This window comes from Dermacentor silvarum, chromosome 3 (assembly GCF_013339745.2).
Source record: "Dermacentor silvarum isolate Dsil-2018 chromosome 3, BIME_Dsil_1.4, whole genome shotgun sequence".
Lineage (NCBI taxonomy): Eukaryota > Metazoa > Arthropoda > Arachnida > Ixodida > Ixodidae > Dermacentor > Dermacentor silvarum.
Window position 1 is genome coordinate 96,566,554 of NC_051156.1, and position 13,420 is coordinate 96,579,973.

The 13,420-nt window shown below is 46.2% G+C and overlaps 1 long non-coding RNA gene across 1 annotated transcript in view; it reads left to right on the forward strand.

Annotated features, from left to right (window-relative positions):
* The first annotated feature begins 4,952 nt into the window (after positions 1 to 4,952).
* LOC125943903 (uncharacterized) overlaps positions 4,953 to 13,420 on the forward strand; it is a 14,365-nt gene continuing 5,897 nt past the window's right edge. The window contains exons 1-2 of the long non-coding RNA XR_007465982.1: positions 4,953 to 5,020; positions 10,256 to 10,859. This is a non-coding gene — a long non-coding RNA (uncharacterized LOC125943903). The remainder of the gene's footprint in view (positions 5,021 to 10,255; positions 10,860 to 13,420) is intronic.

Sequence of the window (13,420 nt, forward strand, 5' to 3'; positions counted from 1 at the left end):
AGTGTCCACGGTGCATTATTCTTTTTAATATATATAAATGACTCACCCTCTAACACAGAATCCATACCAGGGTGGTTCGCTGACGACTGCATTGTATACCGCACGATTATTTTTCGAAGGCCAGTCTACGCTGCATAATGAGTTACAGTTGTTGCAAACTTGGAATATGTCCCTTAACACCTCTAAATGCAAGCTTACTTATTTTAGCCGTAAACGCACTAACTCAGTGTTTCGCTCTTTGATTAATAATAGCATAATTTGTAATACCCCAGCTTGGCGTCCACCATACACCTGAGCCATCTCTTCCTAAGCTTCTCAGTCTCTTGGTCAACTGCATAGAAACCTGCTTGATACCTTCTAATGTACGGAAATTCTAGAATTCCACATGGTCACCGTATTAGTAGTACGGGAACAGCATGTTGGAAACTGTTCAACGTAGCGCAGCCCGATTCATCACGCGCAAGTACGATCATCTTTTTAGCATTACCCGAATAAAAAAATACCTTTCACTTCAGTCATAGGAAACTCGCTATGTGATCGTTTCTCTATGTCTGTCCCACCGATACAGTTATATCATTAAACCTGACCGTCTGCCAATTCATGCATCTGGGCGCACGTCACGACGGCTTCAGAAGAGACTGAGTTTCATGCCCGTAAAGTGTCAAACGCAGGCATCATCAGTGCTTCGCGCTATTGCCCATTGGAACATTATTGCATCCGTGTGAAACCGCGAAACGTTTCATGATAACCTGAATACAATCTTTCGTAAGGGTATATAATCAACTGTCAGTGCACTATTTGCAACCTTTGTTTTGTTACCTTTTGATGCGAAAGCATCAAATGGCCCATTGAACGAAAAAGCCGGCGTCTACAGCAGCGAAACGGCTCCTAAATTCCCATTTCCTGTGACGCCACGTCACTAGCGTGACTCGATGGTGCAGAGCCGGCGAAAGGGAAACGGCACGACGCTACGTCACCCTGACTTTCCATCCCGGAAACCAGCGCGCGTTCTCTGACCCCAACTGGGCGTAGATTGCGCGCGCGCCTGCTGCTTTACTGGCCGCTGCTGCTTCCTCGGTCTCTCGTCGCGCAGGACTTCGGTTGCATGCGGCGTTTACATTGCGGGCTAGTGCTGCTTGCTGGCTTGGGCAGCACGTACGGCAATTTCACATTACTCGTCGCGCAAAGCTCGAAGGACTGCTCAGCGGTGTTACCTTGGAAATTAATGATTTCGCATTCACAACTCATGAGAAATGCTTAGGTGCCCTCCAATTTTTAATTTGGTGCTAACTTTTCTTCTGTTGCGCGGACAATGTTACGCATCTTACTCACTGCCCTTCAATGAGCCTGTAAGGTATTGTGAAAAAATAGAGTGCGGATATAACAGAAGCCAAGCATCATTTTTAAAAATGCTACTCTGATCTTGAGGTTTTCAAACGTAAGTCAGCCAGGTTAACAGAAATGTGTGGCCCTTTGGTGATGGCGCGCTGTGCCAGATACTGAGCGCTCGGCTTGTTGGCAAAGTATTATTGAAAAAGTTCATTATGCTGAAGCAAGTTCTGTCGAATGTGCATGTGGAATGCATCTGCAAACTTCAAGAGAGGGAACGTTGGATATTGCACCTTTGACACTCGGAGAAAGTGAGGCGCGTTATTTCTGAAGGAATTAGGAATTCCAAGTGTCACACAAAGTGTCTGCCCATAATGTGTAAGTAGACATTGATATAGTTATTCAAATACTCTTATTTATTATCATTTGTAAAATAACTTCTTGCTGTGCGTCTCAGCATGTTTATTTTAGAGCAATTTTGTTGGTATTTATGTGGCTTATGTGCGTCGTATAAGGGAGAAATATCAGCCTAGGTTTCATAACTCTCCTTAGATAGGTGGCCCTTGTGTCGTCTACCTTACCTTGTATCTACTGCTCATCACCGCACGTACATGAGACATGAATAGACGCGTGCCACTGACGCTCGAGTTCAGAGCAGTTTTCCTTTTTTTTTCTTTTGCTCCGTGGCGATGGTGAAGCGGACGGTCAGGACCTGTCCTGACTGTAACGACTTGATGATGACGACTGCTCGTCAGCATAGTAGAATGTACGGAAAGAGGGTTGGATGAACACAGCAAATCTAGTTTGAAGTTGTGCGGTCACAGTAGTTTGAGTTTTGCTCGTTTTTATAGCCGTAGCATTAAAAGTCGAGGCCATCTTCGACTTGAAACACACGTATCGCAGCCAGTGGGGTTATTTCACAATAAATTTAGTCTGACGGTAGGCCTTATAATGAAAACATTTATGTGCCGACGCTTATCTGCGCCACTGATTGAAATTGTATTAGATTGCTTGCCTTGTAAAAACGTGTACATCAACTTTTTTTTAAAATCACATAAGGGACATACATGAATTATGTACTATTTTTTAAAAGAACACTTGCTAAAAGATTATCATATTTATTTATTATTATGCAGTAGTTTCGCAACACAAATGTGTATTAAAGAATACACGGCTGTCGGCAGTGGCATGAAGAAGAGCTGACATCGGCTGCACAAATCATAACTACTTGAAAACAAACATTACATTATCAAATCGTCCACTTCTTGAATAAATTTAAAGGAACAGACCTCTGTAGTGAATCATCGGGAATTAAAACGTGTGCTTAGGGTGTATCTTACAGCTACTGACGACCGCCTGCGAGCATCTGTTTAATATTTTGATTTATCGGATAATGTCTCACCAAATTGTATAAGATACTAGTGCCCTAAGCTGTGGCTTTGAATAGGTTGCTGGTAGGTTGATATGCTTCTGTAAGAGATTATGGGCACTGCATTGATTTTCTGTATTATTGAGAGTGTTGTATGCCGCGTTTTTTTTCACCTCAATTTTGCAATCTTCATTGACCTTGTTTGCTTTCTACGTTGAGAAATTTTTCACATCACCCCTAAATTCTAAAAACAGGTAAGCCCTAAGATTTTCTTGAGAAACATAACCTAAAATTACTTCTCACATTGTCAAATGTGTGACTCTGCATTCGTACACCTTTATAAGTTTCTGTATTGTCCTTGGGGACAGGCAGGGGTCGAGGCACCCCGCTGCCCTTTGGTTTCTAGCCTCTGTTTCTGGCCTTATCTTTTAGCCTCTTAGGCAAGTTCTGAATTATTTTTTGCAGCTTTAACTTTTCATTCATTTTTTTTTTCAATAAATGTTTTCCAGCTGTAGTGAACAATCAAACTGCTGTTGTGAAAAGTGCATGCAATACGAAAACCACTTAACTTCCGGGCTGAAACGTGGTTTCTGAAAGATGCTTATTGGTAGTTTCATCTGGTCCGTTCATTCAGAGACGCCCTGCTGTGACTGAGCGCTCCTGTAAAAACTGTTTTCTGCGATACTCCATTTGAACTTGAACCAATATCATCAGTAACTATTGCGTTGTCGCAGTGGTGAGCCATCATGTTATGTAGCGATCTTTCCGTTTCGCTGTTTAGAATCCTTCCATCACATGCCACTCCGTTTTTAAACGCACAGGTGCAGGTGCAGAGAATATGCCGGTGCGCTGTTCTCGCAATCAGCTGTCACGGACACTGAAATGTTTGCGCACGTCACGTTGGCTTATTCGACCGGTATATGCCATACCATTGTCACGCACTCGCTGAAACAGTTTCATTTCAGACGATCTAGAGATCAGTACAAAATAGTCGCCATCTGGTATGTAAAATTTTACATTGTCTAGAACGCAAAAAGCTTGGAGAGGAGAGAGAGGGGAAAGTATAATATAACGTGTGATCACTCTTAGATTTTGCGGAATTTTCAAAAAAAAACACGTATTGCAGATAATATAATTCAATTCCTTCAGCTTGTTTATTCTGAGAGGCGGGCATTACTCAATTGCCCGAGAATTCGAAGCACTACTGAAAACAACCATCCAATATTTACTAATTAGGTTCCTAATCAATTACTTCACGGCACATATTGCAATTTATTGATTGTAGCAGGTGAGTTTGCAAGGCGTATTCACTCGTAATGAATTTTCATAATAACACCAGTTTGCATATATGCGCCATCAAACTCACCGCAAAAGTACACGGTTGTTCCACTTACTTTTTCAATGAACGCTCTCTTATGCACTGAAGCACAGAAGTAAGTCAAATGCTCATGTATTTCGTCCGCCAATTTTGGGAATATTATCTAGAAACTAGCGCCATCCTGGAAATAATTCCGAGCGGACACTTCTTGCAAGCTCATCAGCTACAATTCATAAATGGCAATACGTAGCGTAAAGTAATAAAGAAGTGAAATACATAATTGGTATTAATAAAGTGAATATGTGGATCAATTTATCGTACTAGTAATGTGCGCTTCTTCGAATATTCAGTTCAACTACAAGAAATATCCCGTCGGCCGCAGGTGATTTTTAAAAATTGAGTAAAACGTAAAAACTGGAGAATGTAAGGGGGCATTGAGTAATGGAATTGAGTCGGACGCATTAACTCAAAAGCGGGGTACGTGAAAAGGTTAACATGGTAAATTTTGACCCACACACAATGCATGTACAGTCCAGCAGCTATAGACGAACGTAACAGTGGGACTGACTTTGTACTAACTTTCGTGAGGGCCCTTTTTTATTAGAGGGCCAGGGACGGTCCAGCTTGTCTTTTAACATGTTGTATTGCAATCCTGGGTATCATGGGTCGCTGAGCTTAAATTACAGTAGTCCTTGCTTTTTGTGCAATAACGTTTTCCTTAAAATGCCTAATGTACAACAATGTTCCATTTCGTGTGGCTAACTCCTAAAGGATCTTCTTTCTTTTCGATCGATATTTCTTTCCGTTTCTTCGTATATATCGTCAAAGAACTGCGCATGGGTATTCATTATTACACTTAAAGGAATACACAAAATATTAGAGCTTACATGTGAAGGTTTCACAAGTTTAAAGAGTCGTGGCGATGCATTTCTTTTTCTGCAGAAGGACCATGAAGCTGATGTTGACCCTTCTCATCTTTGCCATTTCTGGCCTTTTGGTGCCAGGTAGGCTTCCCTCAATAAACCAGAAATTGCATAACTTCACGATAGCCACAAAAGTTATCAGCACTCCACCGCTGGACGTAACTTCATGAAATGAAACGATGACTTACACCTAAAGGAAACACGAATCTACAAAGCACGTCTGAGCGGTCTCCTCGGAAATCTGCCAAATTGAAGAAATAGAAAGTGGGCCGTAGTTCGCAGACTTCAAGCGGTATGGGCTAGTTCTTGTGGTAGTTGCTCTACTACTAAGCTGTGCTGGCCAGAAAGTTAGTTAGAGAGGGCACAGGAAAAACTCACGAACATTTGAGTTGCAAAATCAATAGCCCCTAAAAATATTATGAATGAAGTTTTATATTCACTCCCTGCACCACATAATGAAATCAGAAAAAGAAAGTTAATGATTGTTCAAAGGGCGGAGTTGAGTGGCCTGAGAACGCGCGTTTATTTACGAATATTTTCAGATGAGTACCATTTGTGGCTTAGCGCATGGAAATACGGAAGAAACCCTAAGATCTTTTCTATATTGGAATGTCAAGTTATCCTTCGAGTGAGAAAACAGTACCTAGCCACACATAGCTAGAGGCATTGGTCTTTAAGGACACTCGCGCCAACATTAGACAAATTCGCGATGGATGGATGGATGGATGGATGGATGGATGGATGGATGGATGGATGGATGGGTGGGTGGATACGCGCCGGATGGGCGGAAGCGAAAGGAGTGTTGGCGGCGGAAAATAAGCGAGCACACAGAATATTGAGGACAGGGTCTTCTTTTCTGACTTCTCCCGGATTTGGACTATCTCGGATCTATCTTGCATACCTTTGATGTCTGACTGACTGGTAGTTGCGACAACTTCCGAAGGAAGGTTATGCGGACCGTCGAACTGGGGCAGGGCCCGATCGTACGCTACGAAAAAAGCCCTCGCTAGTTATGGTGCGAACTGGCTTGGTGTACATCCAGTAGACAGGCATGTACTGGCTGCTGGTTCCAGCGTGCGACCACTACTTCTTTTTCTTTCTGGGGTTTTACGTGCCAAAAGCAGTTCTGATTATGAGGCACGCCGTAGTTGAGGGCTCCGGATTAATCGGGACCACCTGGGGTTCTGTAACGAGCACTACAACGCACGCATACCGGCATTTTTGCATTTCATCTCCATCGGAATACGGCCTCCGCAGCCGGGATTAGCGTGCGACCACTAATTAAATGATCCGGAACGTTCGCCAGATCGACGCGGACGAAGAAGGTGGGCCAAGCGACACGCACCAGTCCATCCACTGTTCCCGGGAGAGCTCCTCGGCGTTAACTTTTGCGTGTATAGCTGCCGGCGTAAGCAACACACTCCCGTGTTATCACTCTTGACACTTGCGGCTGTTGTGTTCTCACCTTGCCAGTCGTGAAGTTGTTATCGACACAACCAGTGCCAATTCGCTCGTCGCGTTTTCGACAAGCGCGTGAGCACCGAAAAACAGGTATATGTTGTTGCGGGACCATAAAAAGCGTCACAAACTTCTAGTAATTTGGAGTACACTGTGCACCACGACCGAGCTGGTTCTCGCTAACTGCGTCACAGCGCCCTGTGCGACCAGCATGCCCCAATGTACCCCCAAATGTAGCGAAATTACTTTTCAGTAATATTGTGCGTCAGAGAAAGCCCCACAAACTTCACCTAGTAAGATGCAGTACACACGCGAAAATAACTGCGCACCACGGCCGAGCTGGTTCTCGCTAACTGCGTCACAGCGCCCTGTGCGGCCAGAGTGCCTCAAAAATACCGAAATTAAGTTACAATAATGATGGGGCCCACAGAAAGCGTCGCAAACATGTGCCAGTACGATTCATTTACTCAACCTAACTGCGCCAGGTCTGCCGAGCTGTATTTCGTTAAGTGCGCCACAAGTCTCCGTTCCGCGCCGTAATCCTAAATGCGTCCCAGAGTGTCAAAGAAAATTTCTCACCTTGCCGTAGTCCAATAGTGTCGTAGTGCCGTGTCGAAGTGCAGAAGGAACGCAAGAGTACACCGAGAGCCCAAGAAACAGGCTAAGTGGACTCGCTCCGAATATTGGGGATGTATATCGAGTCTAACGGTGCCAATGGTGCCGCACTCAGAAGGATCATCGCCAAAACGGAGAGTGCTCTCGGCCTCATCCGGAGGATCGCCAACAGGCACCGGGGAATCAAGGAGGACAATCTCATCCGCATTATACACGCTTTTGTGCTCTGCCACCTTTCATACTCAGCAGCCATGCTTAATTGGCATGTTGCAGAGAGGAACAAGTTAAATTCCCTCATCAGAAAGGTCTTCAAGCTTGCCCACGGCTTACCTGTGAGCACTCACACCGAATACCTGTTAAAACTCGGAGTGCACAACACGCTCGACGAAATAATAGAGGCGCAAGAGCGTTCACAGCTGCTCAGGCTATCCGGCACCCCGGCGGGCCGCAAGATACTCGATGAGATGGACCTCTACCCTGACGACCACTGCCCCGACGCCGTGCAGATTCCCAGCGACATCAGATCTCAACTACACATCGCGCCCATTTCCCGCAATATGCACCCCGCACACAACGTCGGCAGACGTCGGGCCAGGGGTAGAGCTCTACTCGAACATGTCCGTAACAACCACATTGAGGCAAGCTTCGTGGATGCCGCAGCATATGTCCAACAAGACGCGTTCGCCATCTCCATCGTCGACTCTAATTCCAGGATCACTTGCTGCGCTACAGTACGCACTTCGAAGCCGAACAGGTTGCAATCGCGCTGGCTGTGCTCGATGGTCGCAGAGAGGTAATATATAGCGATTCTAAGGCGGCCATTAAGGCCTACCAAACCGGGATGGTCTCCCCTCAGGCCCTTCGCATTCTCCAAAGCTTGAAAAGTATCTCTCCGCATTCTCTCATTTGGTTTCCCGCTCACTTCGGGTCGACTGAGGGCTCTCCCTCTAACCCTAACGACAGCGCGCACGAGGCCGCGCGAGGACTCACTGACCGCGCCACCTCCGCAGTCCCCCTACCCCGCGGGGAACCATTGATGACGTGTAATGAGATCACTAAGCATTATTATCTGTCAAGACGGGTATTCCCCCTCCCGCACCCTGCCTTATGCAGGGCGCGGGCGGTGACCCTTCGACTTTTACAAGCTCGTGCGTATCCTAACCTTGCGGTTCTTCACGCTATATACCCTGAAAGGTATCCCAGAGCGGACTGCCCTGCCTGTGGACTAACGGCAACATTTAACCATGTGTTGTGGGGGTGTGAAGCCATCAGCTCCGCCTTCAGCGAGGATAGGTGGGCTGCGCTTTTGGGCAGCCCCGAACTCAACGACCAAACCCTGGCCGTCGAGAGTGCCCGCGATCGGACCGTCAAGCTCGGCTTGCCGGTCCCTACGTGGGACTAGCCGGGTGGCGCGGGGTGTCCCCTGCGTCGTCTCTGGACCTCAATAAAGTTATTTCACTCACTCACTCACTCACTGTAAAAAAATGACCGCGCGGACGGGTCCCCGAACAGGCGAGCGCTCACATGCGCAGCCGGTTTCGCTCGCTTTGGTGGCGTGTCTGGCGCATCACGCATGCATCTGGCGCGTCATAGGCCTATCGCTAGGCAACGCACAACAAATAAGTAGAAAAATGTCCGTTCATTTATATGCAAAACTTTTTTTAGGTTTAGCGGAAAGAACAAAAAATAAAACATTGTCTGTCAACTTCATTTCACATTATTTTGTTTCCGCTGCTGGTTGTAACGTTCCTGTGTATTACGTGATGTCCGCGATATAGCAGTTTTGTAAACGCTGCCTGTCGGCTCTGCCGTTCAAGCCCAATGCCGCTTTGACAGGCCTATCATGTATTGATGTATCATGTAATAAATTATTATTAGTAGTATTATTAACTAACCGACGACATCAATACTAGCGTGGCGTATTTCCTGTAGCCAGGTTTCCCCGAGTTTCCCCTCTTGAACAAACCAAGTTTGCCGAGCGATAGCCTGGTTTTGGTTGCTTTGTCAAAGGACACAGACGCTGCTCAGCGCCGTTAGCAACTACCGCACCTACAATTGCATCACAACGCACAGACGCTGCTAGGCGCGGCAGCAGCAACGCGCGAATTGACCTGCATGTTGCGTTTCGCTTCAACGCAAACTAAGCGTTGAAAGCACACTGCATACGAAGCTACCAGCACCGGCGCACTTTGTACACATCGCTGATCGCTTTGAAAATGAGGCCCGCGCGACGGCGCTCTTTGTCCACATAGCAAATCGCTTTCAGGATATGGGCGCCCACGCGGCGTGCGCTGCAGCAGCGCGTAGTGGCAGGCTAAGTCCCAGTTTGACCTTGGCTGAGCTTGAAGGTCAGATTTACAGAACCAGGCTTTTTCTGGGCCTTAGCTGGAGTAGTAGAGCTCTCGCTCTATAAGGGTATTGAAGCAAAGCTTTCTGTGGGAACCCTTTCACGGTTAGCAGAGCATTGCTGCTACTGCTGCTGCTGTGTTGCTCCATAGCTCACACACAGCAAAGCACTCGCGTAAGAAATTAAGATACCGCCCCTCGAGATGTGCAAGTGGTGAGTTTTGTTATTTGCGGACTTACGCAATGGGAAGCAAATGGTACTGAATGACCTCATTGGAACAAACAGCGCTATAATTCATTTCTTAAAGCCTTTCCATGCCTTGTTTATTGGGGTTACGCACGACTGCTCGGCTGCTTTCTTGAGAAGAGTAGTGTGGAGGAGGGGGAGCGATGGGACAGTTTTCGTGACTGAGCAATAGCAATGGTGGTCGGTCCCGCATAAAGTGTACGTAAGTTTGGGCTGATTCCGGAAAGAAATTAAAATCGCTGTCTCGTGGATCCCGTGGTGGATGGTCTTCTCCTACTCTTCCGGTCAGGTCTGTAATCATTATAGCCGCGAAAAGCGCGGTGCAGGCGAGACGTTTTACAGCATTTTTTAACCGCTTTTCGGCGCCTTCGTTTCATATAGATAACAACAGGTGCTTTTAAACTGCATCGTATTTTTCTTGATGTACCACAACAACATTGGAAGACTTCGCCATTAGCTCTGTAATTCGAGCTAGTAATTGTGCGAAGCAGCCATGATGCTCGGTGCTGTGGTACAGCCAGAGTAGGTGGAAATATATGTTGCGTCCACCATCATGTCCCTTTTTTATTGTTCACCGGAAAGGTGGACTAAATTTCGAGATAGTGGTCAACTATTCACATCTAATTATTTCGCCTGTATTTCCTTCACAGACAGTACAGCTTTGCCAAATGGTGAGGCATTTGGAGTTGCCTCAAAGGAAGCTCAGCGCTCGGACGGAAGTGCTGAAGACGCCGAAGCCCGTCTATCTGTGGCCTGTGTGAACAACAACTGTGCAGTTTCACTGCTGAGAAAATAAGGGCAAACCCCGGGAAAATGCATTCGGCACTGAAACGCAGCCACGGCTACTTCGGTCCGTTTCTTTTCGGAAGAAGCAGCTCAGTTTCTGAACCGCAGCTGCAAACGACGCCGGGCGGAATAAACTCCGTGAGTGCACTTTTCGGATGGTGGTGAAATAATGGATAAATACATGAAGGCGGAATTATACACCTTCACCAATTTCCCTCGCCCAAGCTAGCCCTTTGGGACAACTGGGGCGTTAGGTGCGCTGCATGGCAAATATTAAGTCATAAAAAGTCAACGCGCATATCTTTTAGCTAAGGATTGAAGAAGTTACGAGACGTGTTTGTCGCCGTAGTCACTACGCGTCTCAAATTGAACTGCAGTGCCCTGGCACGTTTCTCCGAGATCAAGGTCGCCGTGCATGGTGATTCAAAACGTTTTAATAATGAATGAGAATTCCGCTTCATCTGCAAGGTCCATCGTGGTGGTTAAGGGATGCGTTCATCACTTGAATCTGTAGAGTGCCACTTGTCGTAGTACGCCATTTTGCTTTGCTGGTCCATGAAGCCTTTTTGCGTTCACCAAATTCCACAGTGTATGGGTCCTGCAAAACTTTTTTGAATGAGAGCCATTTCTTGATAAAATTATTTATATTCGACACACGAAAGTGGTGCACATATTACGAATATCACGTGCAGTGTCCCGTCGAGTAAACTGACTGATTGGTACTGCGACAACCCCGTTATCCCTGTAGGGTTGAAGGCGGAATGTAAGTGCAGGTGGCCCGTCACAACTTCGGTGTCGGTTTCCCTTTGATTGATTGATTGAACTCCCACATATTTGTTGATTGGTTGGCTGCTTGTTTCGTTCGCTAATACAGGGTTAGCAATTACGTCTGCTCTTACATTCCCAGTGATACTAACATAAAATTTATTCCGTGGGATTATGTTGATTGCTTCTGTTCTCTTTAATTGAAGCGGGTAATTTCCGACAAAATTTGTTATTTCCTGGCTCAGATTACGCATCCTAAGAACGAACAGAGTGCTGCCAACTGTTTTCATTGAATAACTGTTTCTGTCATGTCGACTACACTTGCGTGAAAACGCGTGCATCCGAATGGGTCATGCCACTCTTGTGACTGAACACGTTCAATGTGCTCGTGTCACACAGAGTAAACGTGCTGCATCGGAGCACTAAGAACTTTCCAAAAGTGGCTTTCAACAGGGCACACGTAGTTAAAACAACTGGCGAGCAGTTCCTTCGCACATACAATGAGTGCTCGACGTTAGTGCTCGGCTTACTTCCTGCACGCCATTTGCATAGCAGTATTAATACTAGGTTAGTTCATAGAATAAAATGCTACAGCATAGCGCCCATCCGTCATCGCCTTTGTTGGCTGGCGTCGACTCGATCCTCCCGATGGGCAAGCGAACTGATGTGCAGCCTGGAGCGCAGCACCAGAGGCGCTCGAGTCAGGTAGGTCACCTGGGAGGGGAAGGAGCGAAGCAGTTGTGCAGCAGCGCTGTGAAGACAAAGTCTGCAACTAGGGGTGCCGTAAAACACGTTCTTCAAGCAAGAGCATTTGAAAAACAGGCGATCCACCAAAGACGTATATCTAACTTAGATCCGCGTTTAATGTTTACCACGCGGCGTGTCGTCGGGCGTGTACTCACTGTCCACTTTCTGTCGCAGTGAAGTTAAAGCTCCGACGGCGGAGCTTCTGCACATGCGTGAATACGCTGAGTAGTCCGGAAGCGTTTGACAGCGCTTTTATTTTCCTGAAACATATAGTGAACCAGAGTAGCTTCCACATGCGATGGTTTCGCATTTGCCCACGTGCGGTAGAGAAAATGAGAAAAGTCCGGTAGGTCGAGTTTAACACTGATTGTTGTGTTCTGTCTTATTTTATGTGGTAAATAAGGTGTTTATGCTTTCTCTTCCCCAGTTCAAGCTATCCTGAATGAAAATGTGGGATGCTTTACAGCGAAGCTGTTCTATCGCTAGGATCCCAGTGTTCTCTCATGGCGTAACGTCGACACAAAACTATCATCTTCAATGGTTGATACCCCCAAATGGTATGGCTCACACCCCCGTAAGAGGCTACACGCACTTAGGAAAGTGAAGCGAACAGTGGCACATTATTTAGAATCACGCATACAACATACAGAACAGCTTAAGCTTCAATGAAGCAAAAGCTCAAAACAAGCATCCGAACCACATCACTGATGATAAGGCGCTTCTGCGCCTACATGCAATTTGAAGCACGTAGCTCTCCCCGCATACCCTTCCCCGTAAAGATTACTGTTGCGCAAGCTGACGCGGCGACGGCAGCTTGACTGTAGCATACAGAGCTGGGAGTGATGTAACTACAATTTTTTACGTAAAAGAACACCACCTAGCATATGACTTGTGTTGTGACAATGCTATGGGAAGCCACGTATAGTGAGGACGCCTCAAACAGCAGCGCACATACGATGCGCGCCGAATTTCTCTTCTCTCGGGTCCACCCATTATAGGTGCACGAAGTAGCCCCGCAAGTCAAGTTGCAGGCCGTCGAAACGTATTAGGCTAATAATTAGGTAAAGTTCATGTGAATGTCGCGAACGTGAGTAATTTCAACCTACGTCGCAATGAGTAATCGTTCTAGTTTGCCGTTTCGAGCTTCGCTGTCCAAGCACCTTCACAGCATGGATTGGAGACATTTTAATAGCTAAGCTGTTTAAGCTTGAGTTCCAGCCGTGCCTGGCGAAAACATTTGTTATAAAAGTGTAGAGAAATTTATAGCACATTTTAACGCGATGAAAGCTGCAGTATACCCTTGTGTTTGGGGACACTTTGTGATAGTTATGCAAGTATGGAACGTGAGGTATGCTAGAAGCGTTCGTCGACTGCAGCTGACTACCACGCACGCTTGAATCTGTCTTAATATGCTTTCTATCTAAGTGCTTTATACGCAATATGCAGCTTTGTGATCGTTAGGTTAGTGTTTCTCGTCTTGTGCACCTTTCACAAAATTTACGAGAAATTTACCGTCT